General features: G+C 36.4%; 2 pseudogenes; one reads left to right on the top strand and one right to left on the bottom strand.

Annotated features, from left to right (window-relative positions):
• The window catches only part of LOC144252916 (tRNA (32-2'-O)-methyltransferase regulator THADA-like), a 36,290-nt pseudogene that overhangs the window by 7,025 nt on the left and 12,421 nt on the right, over positions 1-16,844 (top strand).
• On the bottom strand, positions 5,663-5,888 carry LOC144252915 (ATP synthase F(0) complex subunit C2, mitochondrial pseudogene; annotated as a pseudogene).

Below are 16,844 nucleotides of genomic sequence, written 5' to 3'. Positions count from 1 at the left end.
TTGATGGAACCCTTTATGTCACTATCTTTAGGTCTTTTTTTGATCTAGTGGTAGATTCACTATAAAAGAATTATCAGATCACTGTCTTAATATTCTGGTTGCTGAATGAGGGCAGAAAGTTGAGGTCTTGGCTGTAGGCATCTATTGTGCATGCATTTACACAATTTTCCTGTCTGCAATATGACATTGTGTGTGCTGTTTTTTTTCCCAGACACTTGACAGTTTATATTCTCTAAAGGTAAACCAGTTGTCTGTTGGCAAGGGAATGTGATGCAGAGTTCTCAAGTAGGCTTGTAGCCAGTCTTCCTGTTTTCAGCTTTGCATTTATCTCCAATTCAAGGAATGCTTAGTGTCCACAATCTGAGCCTTTTAGGCTCAGAATCACCATACTTTTAAAGTATGGTGATTGTCTTGTTTGCTGCCCTTATGTATTTATGTCTTCATGTCTTAAAGCCTGTGACTATTGCTTTAGGAAGGTTCTGGAAGGGAACAGAAGTAATACCTGTATGCCATCTTCAACTTGATGTCTCCTTCTGCCACACTAGAAGCTCCTTCTCTGTCTCTTTTTAGACTCTTCTTCATCAGCTCTTCTCTTAAATATGGGTTCAGTTCTTTTTATTTTATTTGTTCTGACTGCTTAGAATCATTCTTTTATTTTTTTGGTATTATCTACCATCTATATATTCAGGATTCCCAAATTATCACTCTAAGTTCTCTTCTCTGGGTGGTAGGCTTATTTCTGGACATCTCAAGTTGGATATTTTACAGGTACCTCAAATTCAATGTATCCAAAAGAGAGTTCCTTCTCCACCGCCCCTAGTAACTAGTAGCTTCTATTCTACTTTTTGTAGCTTTTTGAATTTACCTGTTTTAGGTACTCATATAAAGAGAATCATATTTGTCTTTTTGTAATATGCTTATTTTACTTAAAAATGTTGTTAAGAGTCATCTCTGCAGTAGTATGTATCTGAAATTTATTCCTATTTACAAATAGTCTCTCTATCTATATGCCACATTTTGTTTATTCATCCGTATCATGATGGACATTTGGACTTTCTCCTCCTTTTGGCTATTGTGAATAATGCTGCTCTAAACACTGGTGTTCATGTTTGAGTCTCTGTAGAATAGCTGGATCATATGATAATTCTGTGTTTAATGTTTTGAGGAATGGTCAGTTTTTTAAAATTTTAGTTGTAGATGGACACAATACCTTTTATTTTATTTTTTTTTATTTTTATGTGGTGCCAGGGATCAAACTCAGTGCCTCACACATGCTAAGCAAGCACTCTACCACTTAGCCACAACCCTGGCCCCCAAGTGTTTTTTTTTTTTTTTTTACTTACTTACTTTTTTTTTCTTTCTTATTTGATAATGGGGATTGAATCCAGGGGGGCTTTATCATTCAGCTATATCCCTACCTCTTTTTATGTGTTATTTTGGGACAGGTTCTTGCTAAGTTGCTTAGGGCTTTACTGAGTTGCTGAGGCTAGCCTTGAATTTGTGTTCCTCCTGCCTCAGGCTTCTGAGTGGCTGGGACTACAAAACATTGTAGGCATGTGCCACCATGCCTAGCTTGTCTTATGATTTTTTTAAAATATTTATTTTTTAGTTATACTTGGGCACAATAGCTTTATTTTATTTATTTATTTTTATGTGATGCTGAGGATCAAACCCAGGGCCTCACACATGCTAGGTGTGTGTTCTACCACTGAGCCACAACCCCAGCCTGCCTTATTATTTAATAGGATTACTCTATGTTCTTCTGTGTTGAAAATAGACTGGGGGATAGGGTATAGCTCAGAGGTACCGCTGTTGCCTAGCATGTGCAAGGCCCTGGGTCAATCCTCAGTACTACCAGGAAAAAAAAAGCCTGGGAAGGGCAAGAACAGAAATTGAGAGATTGACTGGAAGCTATTGCAGGAATCTTAGGGGGGAGGAGGAGCAATTTTATGCCAAGTTGGTAACAGTGGAGGCCATCAGATTCTAGATATTTTTTGAAGGTAGAACCAACAGAATTTTCTGATAGATGGAATGAAGGGAGGAAGGGAAAATGATTGCAGTGTGTTTGTAGATAGAGATTCCAGCAGATGGAGCAGGAGTTAAAGATAAGTTCACATATTTTGAGATAGTCAAGTGAAGATATTGAATAGGAAGTTAGTGAATGAATCTGGAATTAAAGAGATCTAAATCAATGAAAGTCTGGGTATTGTTAGTAGATACCCAAACTTTGGCATAGAAAGAGAGGGAGAGGCTGAGAACATTGCTAAGTTGTAGAGTGCCTATTTAGCAGGCATGAAATCCTGGGTTTAATCCCCAGCACCATCAAAGCAAAACAAACCAAATAAACCCCCAAAAACAAATAGAGAGAAAAAGGTAGACTGGTTCTAGTGTTTAAGAAGCGATGTAGGAAATCTAAGAGAGCCTAGCATGTTGGAAGCCAGTTCAAAAAAGGGTATCAAGGTTGAAGGAGTATTCAAGTTTAAGTTGTGTTATTCATTATTGAATTTTTTTCTTGATTTCTTACCTTTTCCCTAAAATAGGAAGTGAGGTTAGTCATTGGCTAAGAAAGAGGTGCCTGTTGATGTAAGAGTGTTGAAAGTTTACAAAATTGGAATGTTTGGAAGATAGAGGCTTATCTAGCATAATCTAAAATTAATTTTGGCCCTTTGAGGAGTGTTTATTTTGGAGAGGTATAAAAATGGTAACACATATTTGAATTTCCTTTTTAAATAATGTCTTTTCTTCTTTGTAGAAAATTTGCTGGAAATCATATTGTTCAAACACAGTTGATGAATGACTTGTTGGTAGGCATTAGAGCTTCAATGATGTTAATACAGAAAGCACAGACTTTCCAGGGTAATCTCTGGAAGGCTTCCAGTTCTCCCATATGGCAAAGTATGTGTGACTTGCTGAATATTTTCACCAAGTTCTTAAGTGATGGTAAGTGTTACAGCAAACAAATTATGGTTCTAATTGAGTGTCAGTCCATTCTTCCTAAAAATGGTCTGCAATACATTTTACTGAGATGTGGAACTTCTTTTCCACCCTCTCAAAGTGGGAGAAAAGTCCTGGATTATATGTTTTTAATGACTTTTTCTATCAAATGTACCAATTCAGCAAGGGTTAATGTTGAAGGACTTTTATAAGTGTGTGTGTATTGTATACAAAGAAGAAAACCTAACAATCTTAGTGTTGAAAAACTATAGACTTTAAGTAGCAAAAGAAAATTTTTTATAGAAGAAATTTCCAAATTTTGAGGGAAGTTTATAAAGATGAGAACAACACTTACATTTCTCTTTAGCAGCAAGAGCTATTTTCAGATGGTGACAGTTGTTGTTGATTGTGGGCCTCATCAGTACTCCTTCGTGTATCTTACATGTTACTTCTGTCCATAGGAACTATGCTACTAGGATACCAAATAGATGAGAGGAAATTTCTATTTATTTGCTTATGGTGCTGGGGATTGAACCTAGGTCCTCATGCATGCTTGGTTAGTGTTCTACCACTGAGCTACATCCCCAGACCTGTAAATTTCTTTTTATAAAAGTCCTTTAACAGCTGGGACTGGTGGTGCAGGTCTGTAATTCCAGCTGCTCAAGAGGCTGAGTCAGCAGGATTGCAAGTTCAAGGCCAGACTAGGCAACTTAGCAAGACCCTATTTCAAGAAATAACAAAAGGCTAGGGATGTAGCACAGAGGCAGAATGCTCTTGGGTTTAATTCCCATTTTAAAAAAAAGATTCATCTAATAAATTAAAAAAAGAAATGAAGTGATTGAATATCATCAGTTTGAAACTCCCAGTGATTTGATGTAGGCATTATTAAGCATCAACAATTGCTAACATTACAGAAACCAAAAACCAGGCTGTAAGAGGCTATTAAGGAAAGAAGCTATTTTCCAGGATTTTAAAGCTTCATGTTGATATACAGTGTTTAGCAGCAAGTAATGGAAACTGAACTTAAGAAACTTAAGCAAATGTGCCTCCTCTTCCTTCCCTTATAACAAGAAGTTCAGTAGCAATTGATCCAGAACTGTGCTAGGCACAGTAGGACGCAAATGTTTTCTATCTTCCTTCTCTGGCATGTCGGCTTTCACCCATGTTGTTTGTTGCCTTATGTTTGCTGTGACTACTGTAGCTCCAGCCATCATGTCTGTGTTCAAGGCAGGAAGAAAGAGAGCCCCTACATCTGTACCTTTAATTAGGAAAAACAAAGATAGCTGAAGAACTTCTGCTTGTATCCTATTAGTCTGAGCCCTCTCATCTGGCTGCATTTAGTTGTAAAAAAAAAAAAATTGGGTGAGTATCCTACCTTTGGCTGGACATGTTAGATTTGCTATCAACAATAAAGGACAGAATGAATGTTTAGTAGATAATTTGTAGTGTCTCTCATACTTCTTACCCTTGGTCGAATAATCACCATATTGTTAGAAGTTAATAAAGATAAAATAACAAGAAGATATCCAGTTAAAATTGTTTGGTTGCTTAGGGTACAATACCAGTCATAGTAAAGTTTGTGATTAGCATGGATATAGATATTTTTGCACAAGCCCTGAAATTTCTTTGAGAAATAGTGTATGCATGTGGGTTGGGATTCAGAGGCATTGGTGGATGTGAGGGGACAGGTGGTACCTCTATGAGGCATGCTGGGAGCCTGTAGGTGGAGAGAAAGAGTAGATGTTCTAGAGAGAAAGGAATCAACATTTATTGAGTAAATAAACCCTCTTCATTTATCTTTTTAAACCTTATGAAAACGTGTCAGAGGTTATATTTTCCCATTTTACAGAAGAGAAGGCTGAGTTCCTGGGAGGTTCAATAACTTGTCTAAGACTTACTCATCTAAGAAGTGGTCAAACTAGAAGCTTTACCCAGGATTGGTTCTACAGTGTTTGCTTTTTGCATGGCACTGGAAATTCTGTCATTTAAAACATGTTGCCTTTTCTTTTGCCAAATAGATGACCTATTACAGACTATTCAGAGTACATCAGGATTAGCTGTTATTCTTTTTATTAAGACAATGTTTCATCCATCTGAAAAGACTCCTGAATTGGTAAGTGCATCCTCTCCTTTTTAGAATTCATTGTGTTGTATTGAGAGAGTGGGACTGTGGCTCAGTGGTGGAGCACTTGCTTCGAATGCACTAGACTCTGTCACCTTTTCAATTCCCAACACTGCCAAAAAGAAAAAAAGAGAAGAATTTGACTCTACTGAGAATTAGAATTTTATTTTTTTGCAGTGCTGGTAATTGAACTCAGGGCCTGTGTATGCTAAGCAAATGCTTTGCTAATGATGTATATTCCTAGCCCCAAAACAAAACTTAGTTTCTTTCTTTTTTCTTTTTTTTTTTTTGGTATTAGTGATTGACCCCAGGGGTGCCTTCGTGCTGAGCTATAGCCCCAGCTCTTTTTTTATTTTGAGTCAGGATCTTGCTAAGTTGTGGAAGCTGGCCTTAAATTTGTGATCCTTCTGCCACAGCTTCCCAGGTTTTGAAATTACAGGCATGTGCTACTGCCTTTGGCTTCCTAATATTTTCTTATTTATACAGTATTTATTTGTTTTTCTTCTGTCATACCCTGAGCCAACCACTTTCCCAGGGTGCCTTTGGAGATATAGGAAAAGGAACATATAGGGCAGATAGGAAGAAAGCAAGATGGATACTGCTCTTTCACATGGCAAAGAGAATGAGAAAGGCCACTATCTGGCAAAAGAGCCCTATGGCCCCTGAAAGGGCAAAGCCCAGAATGGGGTAGGAGAAAAGCTTTAGAGAAGGGTTTCTCAGATGTCACCGTCTCTGGTCTGTTCAGCATCACTGCAGATAGTGATTGGCTCAGCAGCAAAGAGATGCTCCTGACCAAGGAGTAGGTGGAGAGGATTTTGGAACAGGCATACATTTTCATGGGGTCATGAGACATGGCAAGAGAGCTGCTGCCAGTACAGAGAAGACCTTCCTAAACATATTTTTAAGGTGAAATAAAAAATGCCATGTGTGGTGGCACATGCCTGTTATCCCAGGGACTTGGGAAGCTGAGATAAGAGGATTGCAAATTTGATGCCAGCCTTTGCAACTTATGAGATCCTGAGCAAATTATCGAGACCCTGTCTCAAAATAAACATAAAGGGCTGGGGTTGTGGCTCAGTGGCAGAGCACTTGCCTAGCGTGTGTGAGGCACTGGGTTCGATTCTCAGCACTATATAAAAATAAATAAACAAAATAAAGTCATGTGTCTATCTACCATAATGACGTTAGGATTGTGGTAGATAGAAAGAGAGCCCACTACATCTGCACCTTTAATTAGGAAAAACAAAGATAGATGAAGAACTTCTGCTTGTATCCTATTAGTCTGAGCGCTCTCATCTGGCTGCATTTAGGTGTAAAAAAAAAAAATTGGGTAAGTGAGTATCCTGCCTTTGGCTGGACATGGTAGATTTGCTATCAACAATAAAGGACAGAATGAATGTTTAGTAGATAATTTGTAGTGTCTCTCATACTTCTTATCCTGGGTTGAATAATCACCATATTATTAGAAGTTAAAATTATTTTTAAAAAATAAAGAAAACAAAAACATAAAGAGAACTGGGCATATACCTCAATATAAAAGCGCCCCTGAGTTAAATCACCTGTACTAAAATAAAAAATAAATAGAGTGAAATAAAAAATTCTTTTGCATAGACTATCTTTCTGATGACTTTTTTGTTTTATAATAAGAGAACTTGAAAAATTCATCTATACTAAAAAAGTAACAATTCTTATAAATCTATTTTACAATCATCAACATTTTTGGAATATAACCTTTTAATTTCTTTGGTGCTGTTTGTTCAGTTATATATCTCCTCAGTATCATAAAAAATACTCTTAATATCAAAATTATGCAGAAAATTAATGTTTAGATACATACACAGTACAACCTTATGATAAATAAACATTCTTTTTACTAGAAATAACTCTAAATCATGAACTTTAGGTAGGGGTCATACTACAATAAGTTGTTAAGTGAGTTTGATCCATTTGGAAAAGAGTGTGCATGTGTGTGTGTGCATAAATATATTTGTGCGCACGCACGTGCGTGCGCACACACACACACACACATATATTTTTATTGTGTTATGCTGGAGACTAACCTAGGGTCTTTTGATTTCTAATCATAGGATCTACCACTGGGCTACATCCCCTGCACCTATATGGAAAGCATAATAATTTAGACCACAGTACTTACATTTACTGCTTGCAGTTCTTTTTCTTGCTGTATCTAGAAACTCATTTTGTCGTTTTACTTAACTTTTTGCTATATTTATTATGTGTGCATAAAACAATATACATACATATACACATACTATTCTATGAGATCACATAGGAATTATCATTAGATAAAATTGAAAATTTGTTTTTCTCACATCACCTCTCAAAGTGTTAAACTCATCACCTGTAGGTGGTGGTGATGTAGTGTGCTATACCAGTACATTCAAATCAGTAAAATGATTCATATACCTAGTTTTAATATTTTTCCTTTTAATACTAATATAATTTAATATCTATGGCTATTTTAGGTTTAGTTACTTTTCCAGGGATATTTCAGGAGAAAGCATTTTTTGATTTGTATTTTGAAGTATCTCTTGGAAAGTTTTAAACCTTTATATATATATTAGTTTTTTTTTTTTTCTTCCAGATTAGCAGTTTGCTTCTCCATTCAGTAGACTGTACCAGCATCCCTGAGTGGTTCCTGAACAGCTGCAGGAGCCTCTGTTGTGCTGACATCTCTGTGTCAGCTCTCTTATTCCTGTGTCAGGGGACACTTGCCATGTTGGACTGGCAGGATGGGAGCATGGGCCTGAGTGGAGAGGCCCTGCTTTTGGACACTGTGCATGTTTTGTTCACCTTGAGTTCACAGTGAGTTTTCATGCTGCTGTTTCATATTTTGTTTTGCTTATAAGACATTTAAAAGTTGCAACTGTACCAGTATACTTAGTAATTACATGAAAAGTGCTCAGGATAAATTCTAAATTAAAAGTAGAATATGTGTAGGGAATGAAATGGACATGAAAGAGAAGATGGGGTGAAGGGAAAGATTTATAGGGAGTATTGGTACCAGTTAACCTGTAATTAATTTCTAAAATTAATTTTAACATTCAGTTTCTCTGTTACCATTTTTGGTGGGGGGGGTGATGATAGTACTGGATATTGAGCCCAGTCACTCCACCACTGACCTACATCCCCAGTCCTTTTTATTTTTATTTTGAGACAGTGTCTTGCTAAGTTGCTGAGACTGGTCTTGAACTTGTGATCCTCCTGCATTAGACTCCCAAGTTGGTGGAATTATATATGTGTGCCACCATGCCTGGCTACGCTCTCATTTTCTAAAAACTATAAAAATTTGGGACTGTGAGACTGCAGCTCAGTGGTACAGCACTTATCATGTGTGGGTTTAATTTCCAGCACTAAAATGCCTACAAAAACCAAAAAACTAAAAATTTTTATATGTACAGTGCTAGAGAATTGATGAAGAATTTCAGCATGGATAATCTAATGTGACTTTCATATGTTTGATAGAAAGAATAAGAAATCTAATTTGTTGATTGGTTAAAGTAAAGCTTAGAAGAGTAATGCTTTCTTAAGTATGTTGCTAATAAGACACCCAAGCCAACAACTGTATAAGGTCTTCTGACTTCACAGTGATACACTCTGTGTTTTTCTTTCATGTGTGTTTTTGCCATAATGGCTGAAAGTGCTCATGTGCTTAAAATGTCAAAACTATAGATATGGCTTGATAATAATGAGCATGTGGATAGCAGAAGAAAATGATCATGTTTTAAAATAACTGCTTACATAGCTATAATCTACATATTATACAAGTCACACATTTAAAGTGTGTGACTTTTAGTATATTTAGATTTGTGCAACCATCAGTGCAGCCAAGTTTAGAATATTTTCATTGCCCTAAACCCCATTTACCTTAACTTTCCCCAGTCTGAGGCCCTTATATTTTAAAAGACTTTTAAAACTGTCATCGCTATGAAGATAGCCAGTGATTCATTCACCTCCAGTAGTTTCCAATAATTCATTTTGGATTATTTTTTAGAAGGTGAAAAGATTCATACACAAATTTGAGATCTGTTTTGGCTTTGTAACTTTTTTAAATTGTAAATTTAATAATAACTATTTTTTCTGTTTATTCTTTATATTTAAAACTTTAAATGGTTAAATGCTTATAAAATGAAATGACTTTTATGTGCCATTTTACAATAATATGGTTCATGTTTCATTTTTCTTCAGGATAAAGGAATCAAAACTGGAAATGTTTCTATCTAGAAACTTTGCATCTTGGACAAATTCAGCCATACATATCCTTGAATCAAGTTCCCCAAGCCTGAAGGACCGTCTGAATGGGAATTCAAGCATAGTTGGGAGACTTTTGGAATATGTCTATACACACTGGGAACATCCATTGGATGCTCTAAGACACCAAACCAAAATCATATTCAGAAATCTTCTCCAAATACACCAACTAACTTTGGAAGGGGCAGACTCAGTCACTGATCCTTTCTTTTTGGAATTCACTAAGAGTGTTCTGCTATTGGAATGGCATATTAAAGGAAAGTACATATGCCTGGGGTGTTTGGTAGAGTGCATAGGAATTAAACATATTTTGGCAATAGACAAAACTATTCCATCTCAAATCTTAGAGGTCATGGGGGACCAATCATTGGTACCTTATGCAAGTGACCTCTTGGAAACAATGTTTAAAAATCATAGAAGTCATTTGAAATCCCATACTGTTGACAGCACTTGGATTGGCCAGTGGCATGAGACTTGGGTTTCTCCTCTCCTTTCTATATTATGTGAAGGAAGCCTGGATCAAAAATCTTATGTGATTGATTATTATTTGCCAAAATTATTGAATTACAGCCCTGAAAGCTTAAAGTACATGGTAAAGATTCTTCAGACTTCTATTGATGCCAAAACTGGTAAGAAAAAATGTTTTTGTCTTAGTTATTTTTATTATGATGCTTAAATAGAGGCACCTTGGCAGATGTTGACCATATTCCAATTTAAATATTACCACTTTATGAACTATAGGAGAGCTATTTTAGGTTGAGATGAGTATTGCTGTACAATGCTGAATGCAGTTTTTGACTTAAGTCATTTGTACAAATTAAGGAGTTATTATAGTTACAGAAATTGGATAAGTTTCCTTAATTATAAGGTTTTAATTTATTTTACCAAGTTTTTTTTCTTGTTATTGGAATAAAAATATGTGTACTTTATATAATTTGCTTATTTAAGTGATTGAGACAGTAATTAAAAATTGTTTTAGGCAAGTTGAAAGACAGGTACGTTGGTAGAAGCAGTTTTTGTCTCTGGGAGAGAGACAATATTTGGAGTCATAACCTAAAGAAAGAACTATTTGTAGTCCTTTAAAATAGGGGTAAATATTCCATCAAAACTCAGACACTGAAGGAAATACTGCAATAAAGCATATTTCAGTAAATAATATGGAAAATGATGATCATGGTTCATTATACAAATCTTAAAATTATAATACTCTAACAGCATATCCTGCATAATTTAAAAAGTATTTTCAACTAAAAGTTAAAGACTTTTGATTTCTGCATATAAAAATAAGCCATTATTTGTAATTTAAAATTTTTTTTGGAATGTTGCTCAGGCTGGCCTTGATCTCCTAGGCTCAAGCCAGAAATCATGCTTCCTCAATCTTCCCAAATAGCTGGGCCCCTAGGTGTGTGCCACTGTGGCTTGCTTCCTTTAGGTCTAAGCTTTTTTTTTTTTTCCTTTTTGGTACTGGGGATCAAACCCAGGGCCTTGTGCATTTGTTTATAATTTTTAACAACAGTTTTCCTTGCCTTTTTGAGAAAAAACCCTCTGAATCTGTTCTGAAACAAGGTTGTCTTTATTTTGATATCAAGGTATGCCAGAACTTGCTGTCCCCTTAGTAATGGCTAGTGTCTTAACCCCTGATACCAATAGGTTCTTTGTGATTTTCCTTTTATCTTTATTAGTGAGAAACAGTAAATCTGAAATGTGCAGAGAAGGTCAGTGTTTAAAGACACAATGACCTTTAGTCACTGAAGGTTTTTCCTATTTTTGGCAGAAAATTGTTTTAGTTTGTTATTGTATTTCACTTTTTTCCCCTGACTTATTTCCTGGTTCGCTTTCTAAGTATCAAGGAAAAATTAAAAATATTAGCAAAAAAAGTTACGATTTCTTTATGTTAACAGTATGAAAATTATGCTTACTTTGAAATTATTGACACAAGATAAATTAAATAATTTTAAAATAAGGATTACTTTAGGAACTTTAATTCATGTTAGAATTTATGTAAAATTTGATTTTCATTTCTGAAAACATAACTTTAATTGGAAACATGAACATTAACAACTGAAAATTGCAGTAGTCATTGCATAACACTGTCGTAGTCTTTGTTAGTGCGCTTTTGGGACAATCTCTTCCATCCTTAGGGTCTTGTGATAGCAGAGGGGCTTTGGGAGCTTTGATGGCATGCTTGCGAACAGCTAGAGCTCATGGACATCTGCAGTCTGCTACTGATGCCTGGAAGAACCTTGTGTCTAGTGCAAGAGTGAAGCAAGGTTTAGTTCATCAGCACTGCCAAGTAAGGAAACAAAATACCTGGGGATTTGTACAGGACCCTGATTCTTTCAGTCCCAATATAGAGGCTCCTACATTGAGCGTAGCACTGTTTTTGGGAGTCTATAATGAGGATGAACAGAAAGTGAAAAGTGTCATCCTTGTACTCCAGCTATCTAGTTGAGAGACAAGAAAGCCTTGTGAAATCTGAGAAAATAACATAGATTCAAATATGCCTTATGCATGAGGACTTATCTAGGAGGCTCAGAAGAGACTAATCAGAGGTGGCTGATAAGAAAAGTGAAATATTGGAGCAGAACGACAGATAGACAAGACCTGGAGGCGAATTAAGGATGTTGTCTGGCAGAAGGAGACTGTTTTGTCTGTTTTATAGACAGCTCCAATGCCAGGCTGATGACTTCATTACTTCCCAGTCACCAGTTAAATGAAGTCTTTCAGCCACAGCCACTCTGTCTTCAGCAAGGAAGTGGCATTAATGGAAACAGAGATGAGTTTCCAGAGTGAGAGCAAAAACAAACCAGGAGACTAGTTAGAAGTGCATAACAGTAGTGTGAGTGTGAGGTAAGGCGATCCTAGGGCAAAGTGGTCACTGAGACAGAAAGTATGAAGCTGAGCATTGCCATGGAATAAAACTGGAGATTGTTGATTTTTATGTATCTTCAATTCATACAATAAGATAAATTAATAGAAAAGAGCTACAGGATTTTTGCAAGTTACATATGGTTAAATTTAGTTTTATTTTTGTTGATGGCCTGTGCAAATAATTAGACATTTCAAGTGGTTTAGGCTTTCCTTATCTCAATGAAAAATTAACATTTCATTACTTGGTATTTTAGGTACAGATAGATACATTAGGCTTGCTTTGTGAAAGTAATCGGAGCACAGAAATTGTTTCCACAGAAGAAATGGAGTGGATTCAATTCTTTATCACATACAATCTTAACAGCCAGTCTCCAGGAGTGCGGCAGCAGATTTGTTCTCTTCTTAAAAAGGTAGAATTGAGCATTAGAAAGTGGTGAACTTTGCTCTGGATATTGTTTTGAGGAAGAGCCCAGATTTGGCAGAGTGCGGGAATGATCAAGGGATTGGGGTACCTCTTCTTGGTCTTTCTGTGACTTGCTCTGTGATATTGTAAAGCTTACATGTGGTATTAAAATCTAGAGTAAAAAGACCATTCATTTTGGGGTAGCAAAACTGGATGTTTTTTTTTTTAAGCCTTTTATTTACTTTTATGTGGTGCTGAGGATTGAACTAAATGCCTCACACGTCTAGGCAAGTGCTATACCACTGAGCTACAACCCCAACCCCTTGTCCTCTTTTTTTGATAGAAAAAAATATAGTGTTTGGGCTCTTGGAATGTAAGGTAGTTTTATGAAAACTTTGGTAAATGGAGGAAGGAAGCATTTGCATTTTTATAGTTCTCTAAGCACCTCACAAAATGGCCATTTTTGAATAATTGAATTTGAATTCATCACACAACACATCCATGGGGTGAAGAATTGGTATAGAAATGAATATATAGTATTTAGATTCATGTTGACTTAAAGAAAAATGTAAGAACTGTGGTTTAATGGCTGTATTCTAGTTGCATTAATACTGATTTTGGTTTTAAAATGTAAATGTTAATTTTTTGTCAAAAAGAAATACTGTAGATTTTGAGAGTTTGAAAACCAGTACTCTGTTTGCCTTAGATGTTCCCTTCCAGGTCTGACAGTTTAGTTTAATGTGAGGTTCACAGATGCTTTTTATTTTTATTTTTTGTCTCCAAAGTTGTTTTGTAGGATACAGGAAAGTTCCCAAGTTCTTTACAAATTGCAGCAAAGTAAATCCAAACATGAACCAGAGAATGAGTTAGCCAAAGAAGAGCCTTCTGTTTCCTTACAATTGTATAAGGTAGGTGATATCTTTCCAGATCTAGAGTTTTAAGAAACCTAAAATAATTGTACATAAGCATTAGAGGGAAACAGATGGAATTCTCTTGGTGAATTGTGTTCCTATGCTTTTTCCTTCAAGCTGGGAGTTACATATTTCTTCTGGTGCTTGGGTACTCCAGGAAAGGTAGCACATGACTCGGGAACCAGGCTGCACATGAGGACTGCTAGAGGATGACATGGGTTCACCTCAGTAAGGCTCACCTTATAGCTTATGTGGGCCAGGTGAAATTAGTACTTTAACTAGCAGGTAATTGCTGGCTCTGGACTTCTCCAGGCCTCCCCAGGGTAGGAGGCTACTGTGGCTGAGCCTTCTTCCTCTTGAGGCTGACATGACATTCAGTAGCTTGACGTTACTGACCCCTTTCCCATACTTCAGCAGTGGAAGGAGGTTGTGTCTATTTGTTCCAGTGAGCTTGGAGAGTAGAGCTAGTTCAGGGCATAGCGTTAATGGGAAGGATGGAGTCCCAAGTACAACAGCTCTGGTCTGGACCAGGGCTCAATTTGACAATCTTCAATTTATTTTCAGCAGAATATTCTGTTCTACTGAAAATCTTGCCTTTCAGAAGCAGACCCTTATTTTCTCCTAAGGTTAAAATCAAAGACAGAGATAATAAGAAAAAACAATGGTGGTGGGAGAGAAGGTAGACCTCATCTGTTTCTGTTTTAGTTTGTTTAGGGGAACAGGTGTAATAAATTAATGATACATTTGAACTATGGCATACCCTCTACCTACTCTAAGCATTAGTATGGATGGTCTTGGTTTTTAATTTTACATTTAAAAGATAAAAACCCATTCAATGAAGGCTTTCCTCATATAAAGGCTGAAATCAGCTTCATCATCTTACAATCCCAACAGTAAAGATTAGAAAATCATAGCCTTAACATTAAGGATGTAAGATGAGTCCCACTTCTGCTTTTACTAGCTGAGTGCCTTGAGTCCCTTCCACTGTAATTGGGATTAGTAACTCCTCTGGAAAGGTTGGTTTTGAGGACTAAGTGAGAAAGCCCTTTTTAAACTATAAATCACTCTAAAAAGCCTCAGTGGTAGTCATTAAAATGACTTAGAGTATATGTGGAGCCCTGCCGTGTGTGTGTGACAGTTTTTGGTTAGCTTCTCAGAACTGCTAGATTTAAGAAAACACAACTCTTTTGCTTCTTTCCACAAGGGTTAAAATGACATTTGTGAAATCTCAAGTATGTAAAACATACAACTTCTTTTTTGGATTGAGGTTCTGAAATTTAATGTATTCACGGTTTCTTGGTTTGAGCTTAAGGATATGTATTTTCTGAACATTGGTTCTTAGAGACTTAATCTGAGTCAATCTTGTGGTTATGATCTTTTCTCCTGACTGGTAGTCTCCTGTGGCTTCTAGAGGCTGTGGCCATGGCACTATGTTGTCATCATCCTCATAACAATGGCTGTTGTACACAAAGTGCTGGGGAGGACAGGAAGCTATTAGTTGAAAAAATGCCTTCTAGGCTAATGGAGATGATTTCATACCTTAATAATTAGTATTAATAACAAAATTTTAAATATATTTTCAATGTTGATGGACCTTTATATTTATTTATTTATGTGCAGTGCTTAGAATTGAACCTAGTGCCTCACACGTGCCAGGCAAGCACTTTACCACTGAGCTACAACTCCAGCCCTAGAGTACTTTTATTTTTATAAAATGCTTTATATCCATTTTCTCATTTCATCTTTAATAACAAAGGCTGTGGGGTAAGCATTATCCCCATTTAAGAAGTGAGAAAACTGAAACTCAGTGAAGTTCAGTAACCTGCCCAACATCCCTCAACCAGTGAGTGAGTAGAGCTAGGGCCCAAACCAGATCTGCTTTTTTAAAAAAAAAATATTTATTCTTAAGTTTTAGGTGGACACAATATCATTATTTAACACTTATGTGGTGCTGAGGATTGAACCCAATGCCTTGTGCATGCTAGGCAAGCACTCTACCACTGAGCCACAACCCCAGCCCCTCAGATCTGCTTTTGACTGAAACATCTCAGTAGTTTTTTTTTTCCATGAGACTAGCTTAAGTGAATGTATGGCGGTGAAAAAAAGAGGGAGAACTTGGGGAATGGTGAATTCTCTGGTGTAAATGACTTAAGATTTAGAGGAATGGAGGAGTTGAGTAATGGGGAAAGAGTTTATAAAATCAAGTTGAGTGTAGAGAGTTTTCCATGGAAGGCCAAGGTGTTTGGAAGCCTCACTTGGAAGCATTAAAAGAGACTAGGGCATATATTGAGCTCCACCTGAAATGTAGGATGCTGTGCTCAGGACTAGGGATCCTAGTGTATATATGTGGTCTCTGTCTTCATTATGGTTACAGTATGATTGAGGGAAAGAACTGTATCTAAAAATGCAAATGACAATACATTTAGGGTAAGATAACTCTTAAAAGACGAGTTTGTGGTTCTTTAATGTGAAGGCTGTATTACTTAAAGTTAGTTTAACTAGGATATTTTTTTGGTAAGCACCCTACTCCTTTGAAACCCAGAATAATTAATAGGCGAGTAAACAGGGCTCATGAGGGCCTAAAGGATAAATTCTTGAGGTTGTATGCCCACCAGAAAATGCAGGGAGTTTTGCATTCTTGACTCTTGTCTTGAGCCATTTGGAACCAGGGCTGCCTGTGTGCTGCTTAGGGTGCCGTAGTAACAGGATGCTTGAGACTCATAGTCATTCTTTATAATTTTTTCTCTTTATCTTATGTAGAAACTATTATCATTATTATTTTAATTAGAGAAAAATAGTTTATCCTGGACTAAGTATATCCCACTTTGCTTTTTCAAAATTGCATTTTATTATAAGCTTTCATTTTTAATCATTTGTATAAACAGAATAGTAGAGCAGGAGTCTCAAAGGGCCAGGCAGAAGAAGACAATGGAATAGTTGGATCTTTGAATGAATTATATTATAGCCAAACTTATCAAGTAGTCTATATTGGGTATTTCTTTGTTTATTTTAAAACATTAAAAAGTATTCATACCTTCGACACCTGAATGCCTCTGGTTAGGAAAATCAATATTCATACAGCTCTGTCACAAATCAAGAGCTCAATAGATCTTGCTTTCACCAAAAAGTATGTTTTTACTTGTCTGAGCTATAATAGGAATTATATTTCTTGTTGACTCTGCTAAGATAGGTTCATTAAATCATATTATAGCTTATGATCATAGGTATTGTCTCAGTCTGTTTTGTTTTGCTATAACATACTACTTGTGGCTGGATACTTGAGAAAGAAAAGAGGTTGGTGGCTGGAAGGTTCAAACATCACAGTAATGAC

This window comes from Urocitellus parryii, unplaced genomic scaffold (assembly GCF_045843805.1).
Source record: "Urocitellus parryii isolate mUroPar1 unplaced genomic scaffold, mUroPar1.hap1 Scaffold_67, whole genome shotgun sequence".
Lineage (NCBI taxonomy): Eukaryota > Metazoa > Chordata > Mammalia > Rodentia > Sciuridae > Urocitellus > Urocitellus parryii.
The sequence above is the reverse complement of the archived record's forward strand: the minus strand, read 5'-3'. Positions and strand labels throughout refer to the sequence as shown.